Below are 6,933 nucleotides of genomic sequence, written 5' to 3'. Positions count from 1 at the left end.
ATATTAATGATAATTTATGTATGTGTAATCATAATAGTATATATATATATATATATATATATATATATAGTTATATTAATTTTATATAATTTTATATATAATCAAAAAAATTATACATTAAGTAATTATATAATGCAATTATATATATGTGTGTGTGTGTGCATAGACACATACATTTTATATCAATAGTAATATATATTATAATAGCAATATAGAATATTCTAATGTATTTAATCATTTATTTTCAATAACAATAATATATTTAAAATTTCTTAAAGTCTTAAAGAAAGACTGTCTGAAAGAGTCTTTTCACCATCTATCACTATTGTGTCTTGTTGCTCAACATTAGTGTGCACACGTATTATTTTCAGTGTGTCCAGTAACGTGTGTCTCTCTGTAGGCTGGCGAGAGATGTTATGAAGAGGGTATGTTTGAAGCGGCCCGGCTGCTGTTTAATAACGTGTCTAATTTTGCTCGTCTGGCGTCCACACTCGTTCACCTCGGCGAGTTTCAGGCGGCTGTTGACAGCGCGCGAAAGGCCAGCTGCACACGCACATGGAAAGAGGTGAGAGAAAATCTGCTTCAGCGTTATTAAATACATATCTTTAAACTAGGGCTGTCAAGCGATTGAAAATGTTTAATTTAATTAATTACCTGAAGTACCGATTAATTAATCGCAAATTAATTGCACATCAATTTGGGCTGAAAAATTACCCCCCAAAAGATCATTTAAAGTCATTATTGTGTTAAATGAGAAAAGCATTGAATAGACATTTCTAAAAAGAAATATATTGATTCAGCATAGAATTTATTAGGCCACTTTTAAGGCTACAATAACGTTGTTTTCAGAGGAAGCATGAATTAGAATTGCATAATTAAAATTATTTGGTTTTAAATAGGCATTAACGGGCTTTAAACATTTTTTTTATATTAAAATATAAAATACGAAAAAAAAAAAAATTCAATGATACTCTACGAAACTAAAACTGCCAGTATGGTGGCAGCAAGTCATTGTCTTAATGAGTGAGTCATTGAATCATTCATCCAACTGATTCATTCAAACAGATGATTCATTCAGAAACGAAGCAAGTGACTGTCTTTATGAATAAAAATATCTGTAATAATAATATTTTTATATATTTAAAAGGTTTTTTTATGCATCTATATGGTTTTTATACATTTTTATTTCAGTTTTAGTTAATTTAGTACATCAAGTTAAACTAAATGAAAATGAGAAACTAAATTTGAAACTAAAACCAGCAGTAGGTGGCGGCAAGTCACTGCCTTAATGAGTTATTCAGTTATTCATTCAACCGATTCGTTCAGACGGTGGATTCATTAAAGGGGTCTTATTATGCTCTTTTATAAAGTCTTGATTTTGTTTTGGGGGTGTAAGTTCTTGAAAAGGGATTTTTTAAAAACGAAATATCTCCCTTTGGAGTGGACTTTGAGATTTGTAACTTTCTAGATCGTTTTAATGCCCAAACAGACACAATACACACTGACTAAAATTAAAAAAGTGAAAAAGCATAATAGGACCCCTTTAAGAAATGAAGCAAGTGAACTGTCTTTATGTATGAGTCACTGAATCATTGACTCGCTCGATTTGTTCGAAAACGCAGAATCTCAAAGTTCGAATCTGGATTTTTCAAGTTCAAGTCCGCTGACGTTAATCCACTCTCCTGTCTGGTTTGTTTGTCGGACAATGACAGATTCTGCGTTTTGATTGGTCCGATCGCCTGTCAATCAAACTCCCGGCAAAGGGTCAATTCTGCTGTTACTTTGATTGGATTTTGGAACTATTTTAGTTAGCGAAATTGAGCAAAAACACACAATATTGACAATATTGTGTTTAAACTATAAGACAACATTAACTTCTTGTTTATTTACTGTTGCATGTAATCAATATCACATTTGCAATCGTGCAGATATTCGGGAAAAATAGCACTCTTGCTTGCCAGACTATATCATATGATATAAATATAAATATAAGACAATAACCCATATGAGGCATTTTTGCCTTCATATCTTGAATTTTAGGGGCATTTAACTGCATTGTAACGTTGTCGTCTTGCATAATGTTCGTCAGCAACTGCATTGTAAAAGATGATGTACAGGTTCAAATTAATGTGCAGGAACTATTTGAGCCGTTCATGCCAGACTGAGGAGAGAGGTGTTATAATAATGTATGTTTTTCGAACAACCTAGAATGAGAGCCTGTTCTAGTACACCCCCAAAACAAAATCAAGACTTTGTAAAAGAGCATAATAGGACCCCTCTAACTGACAGCCCTGCTTTGACATTCTCAACTCGTTTGTGTCCTCACTGAAATCATACTGCATGTTAGGTGTGTTTTGCGTGTGTGGACGGAGAGGAGTTCAGGTTAGCGCAGATCTCTGGTCTTCACATCGTCACTCATGCTGATGAACTGGAGGAGCTCATTCACTACTATCAGGTACACAGCCCTCTTTCTCTCAGTCTCTGGATGAGCTCAGGGCAGGTGTTTGACGTCTTCTCTGCCGGTCTCAGGACCGTGGGTATTTCGAGGAGCTGATGGTGCTGCTGGAGGCGGCGTTAGGGCTGGAGCGCGCTCACATGGGCATGTTCACCGAGCTGGCCATCCTCTACTCCAAATACAAACCCCAGAGGATGAGGGAACATCTGGAGCTCTTCTGGTCTCGGGTCAACATCCCTAAGGTACGACTCTCGCTGATGTGGTCCTTAAAAATGTGGGATGAAAAAAATCAAAAATGTTATTTTTCTGCATTCTGAAAGCTGCATCCTTTTCTGTATTTTCTTTTTCATTTCCTGTGTTTTTTTGTTTCTTTTTGTGTGGTTTAATGTTGCACTTGGGTAGCGTTTGAATGTTACATTTTGGATTATTTATCATATCTACACCACCGTTCAAAAGTTTGGTTAGTTTTTAACAGTGTCTCTCTTTTGATCACCAAGGCTGCATTTAATCGAATAAAAAACAGTAAAAACTGGAAAATTGTGAAATATTTTTACAATTTAAAATACGTGTTTCCTATGTGAATATATAATAAAGTGTAATTTATTTCTGTGATGCGCAGCTGTATTTTCAGCATCATTACTCCAGTCTTCAGTGTCACATGATCTTCAGAAATCATTCTAATATGCTGATTTGCTGCTCAAGAAACATTTCTGATTATTATCAATGTTCAAAACAGTTGTGCTGCACAATATTTTTATGGAAACTGTGATGCATTTTATTTTTCAGGATTCTTTGATGAATAGAACGTTCAAAAGAACAGCATTTATTTGAAATAGAAATCTTTTGTGACAATATAAATGTCTTTAATGTCACTTTTGATCAATTTAGTGCATCCTTGATGATTAACGTTTTTTTTACGGTATTTTGAACGGTAGTGTATTTAGATATCTATTTTTTAATTTTCTCTTGTTTTATGTTAATATGAATTCACTGCAGTAAATTCTGTGCGATTCGTGTTCGCTTCATGATGGTTGAACAATGAGGTCATGATTTGTGTATGTTAGGTTGGTTGTGTTTATGATTTGCTGTGCTGTGATTGGTCAGGTGTTACGAGCGGCTGAACAGGCCCATCTGTGGGCGGAGCTTGTTCTCCTGTATGATAAATACGAGGAGTATGACAACGCCATCATGACGATGATGACACGCCCCAGCAACGCCTGGAGAGACGCGTCCTTCAAAGAGCTCATCAGCAAGGTCACGTCATTCTTCTTTCATTGAAGTATCCACTTTGTCTCAAACGTTTCTCCCAAATGAGTAAATAGTTGTCATGTGGTAAGAATCTGGAGGTATATAATAACTGAGTTTGATGTCTGAGCAAACTGCGACGTTGTAGAGATCTCTTTTGAGATTTCATTCGGATTGATGATGTTTATTGTTCTTACTTTGTCTCAAACGTTTCTCCCAAATGAGTAAAGAGTTGTCATGTGGTAAGAATCTGGAGGTATATAATAACTGAGTTTGATGTCTGAGCAAACTTTGCGACGTTGTAGAGATCTCTTCTGAGATTTCATTCGGATTGATGATGTTTATTGTTCTTCTGTCCGTTCGTCTCATGAAGGTGGCGAATGTGGAGCTGTATTATAAATCTCTGCAGTTTTATTTGGACTATAAGCCGCTGCTTCTCAACGATCTGCTCTCTGTTCTCGCTCCTCGACTGGATCACAGCAGAGCCGTCAGCTACTTCAGCAGGGTACGCCAACATTAACACTTACAATGACTATATATATATATATTATGTAAAACAGTAAAACACCCACCCAAAACATGCAGCATTATTTTATTATATTATAGTGTATAACAATTTTAATTAGCTTTTAGTTTTATATTTCCAGTTTTCTATTTTAATTTGAATTTGTTTTAGTCATTTTTATTTGTTATTTTGTTTTTATATTTCTACTTGGCTTTAATTTATTTTTATTTTAGTTTTAGTAATTTTAGTACTTCAACTTAAATGTATTTTATTTCAGTTAATTGCCAAAGCAACATTTCTACTTTTTTGATGTAAATTTTTCATCTAATATTTTATTTTATTTCAGTGATGTGGCATTATTTTAGTATTTATTTAATTTATTTTAGTTGCACATTTTTCATCTGATATTTTTATTTTATTTTATTTTATTTTATTTCAGTTAACAAAATAGATTTTTAATAGTTGTAGTTTATTTAATAATAATGGCACTGCTACGATGAGGATCTTGTGTGTTTGCAGGTGAATCAGTTACGGCTGGTTAAACCGTATCTCAGATCAGTGCAGAGCCACAATAACAGAGACGTGAATGAAGCACTCAACAACCTGCTGACGGAGGAAGAGGACTATCAGGTACACACAGGACGCATCGCTGCGTATCTCTACAAGAGCAACCAGCGCTGGGCTCAAAGCATCCAGCTCTGCAAGAAAGACAAACTCTACAAGGTACAAACACGGAGACGCATCATGAGAACATATGAATGCTGCACGATAACTGCTTACAGTGGCCATATTGTTTGTTTGTTTGTATATATCTGTTTATTTATTTCTGCACATTTATATTATATATTTAATTATACATATTTATATTGTTTTAATAGAACATATTAATGCTGCAAGACTTTGGGTTTTTATTATTTTTTATTTATTTATTTACTTATTTAAATAAGTATAAAAGTAAATAAATGATTGTTTTTAAATAATTTTCATTATTACAAAAATAAAAATGAATAATTTAATAAATAAAAATGATTTTTCCACCTTCTTTTTGCTGTGTGTATAGAGGAATGATTCACCCAGAATTTTTTTTTTATTACTTTATTCTTTAAATTAATTCTGAATAAAAATGTGCTATTTATTTATTTATTTATTTACTTACTTTCAATAAAAAATATTGGTAACATTTTACAATAAGGTTCATTAGTTAACATTAGTTACTACTTTAGTTAACATGAACTAAGCATGAACAACACTTCTGCAGCATTTATTAATCTTCGTTAATGTCAGTCTCAACATTTACTAATGCATTATTAAAATCAAAAGTTGTGCTTGTTAACATTAGTTAATGCACTGTGAATTAACATGAACTAACAATGAACAACTGTATTTTAATTAACTAACATTAACAAATATGAATAAATACTGTAATAAATGTATTGTTCATTGTTTGTTCATGTTAGTTAGTACATTAACTAGTGGAACCTTATTGTAAAGTGTTACCGAAATATTTAATTAATTTAGTGGAATAATTTAGGAATAATTCACCCAAAAATCAAAAATCTGTCTTTATGTATTAATTGATTTAAAAACATTATAAATGTGTATTTCAATTAGTGACTATTTATTTATTTATGTACATTTTCTAATTTAATTCAACTAATTTAGTGACTTTTCAACTCAATTTGCATTTAATTTACTGTTTGTTTATTTATTTATTCCTTATTCATTATTATTAATTTATTATTAATATTATTAATACATTTTTTAAATGAATTTTCATTCAAAATGTGCAAATAAATTAGTGAGTTAATTATTATTTTCCCATTTTTTGCTGCTGTCATCATTTACTTCCCCTCAAGTTGTTCCAAAACTCTATGACTTTTTTTCTTTCTCTCGTTCTTTCTGCCAAACAAAAAGTAAAGTTCAGCAGATTTATTCCAGCATTCTGCGTCTCGGTCCGTCTGTCTCTGTGTGTCAGGAAGCGATGCAGTTCTCCGCCGAGTCTCAGGACGGCGCTCAGGCTCAGGATCTCCTGCGCTGGTTTGTTGAGGAGGGGAAGCGCGAGTGTTTCGCCGCATGTCTCTTCAGCTCCTATGATCTTCTGGCTCCTGACCTGGTCTTAGAGCTGGCCTGGAGACACGGCCTCGTGGACTTCGCCATGCCTTACTTCATTCAGGTGACGAGGGAGTACCTGAGCAAGGTGCGTATGAAAGCACACGGATCACAGACATCATAACCGGCTCATATACTTATAATGAAAGTCCACTAGTCAAGGTTTCTTGCACCAATTCTGACCATTACTACATATACAGGAACAATCATTTTCATTGAAAAAAACAACAACAACAACATTAAGTGAATTTTCCACCTTCTTTTTGCAACTATGTGTATAAAGGAATGATTCACACAGAAATTTTAATTCTGTCGTTATTAAAAATAAAAATGTGCAGTTAATTTAGTGACTATTTATCTTTTTAATTTTTTAAAATTATTTTATTTATTTACTATTTTATTACTATATAAAGGAATGATTCACACAGAAATTAAAATTCTGACATTATTAATAATTAAATTGCAATTAATGTAGTGACTATTTATTTATTTATTTATTTAAATATTTTCAATTAATTTAGTGACTATTTTCCAACCTCTTTTTGCTTCAGTGTCTTTAAAGGAATAATTCACCCAAAAATGAAAACTCTGTCTTTTAATTTAATTTAATTTAATTTAA

The 6,933-nt window shown here is 32.7% G+C and overlaps 1 pseudogene; it reads left to right on the top strand.

Annotated features, from left to right (window-relative positions):
• The window catches only part of LOC107657203 (clathrin heavy chain 1-like), a 50,828-nt pseudogene that overhangs the window by 38,600 nt on the left and 5,295 nt on the right, over positions 1-6,933 (top strand).

This window comes from Sinocyclocheilus anshuiensis, unplaced genomic scaffold, assembly GCF_001515605.1.
Source record: "Sinocyclocheilus anshuiensis isolate Anshui unplaced genomic scaffold, SAMN03320099.WGS_v1.1 scaffold3011, whole genome shotgun sequence".
Taxonomy (NCBI): Eukaryota; Metazoa; Chordata; class Actinopteri; order Cypriniformes; family Cyprinidae; genus Sinocyclocheilus; species Sinocyclocheilus anshuiensis.
This window is presented reverse-complemented; position numbering and strand designations above follow the sequence as displayed.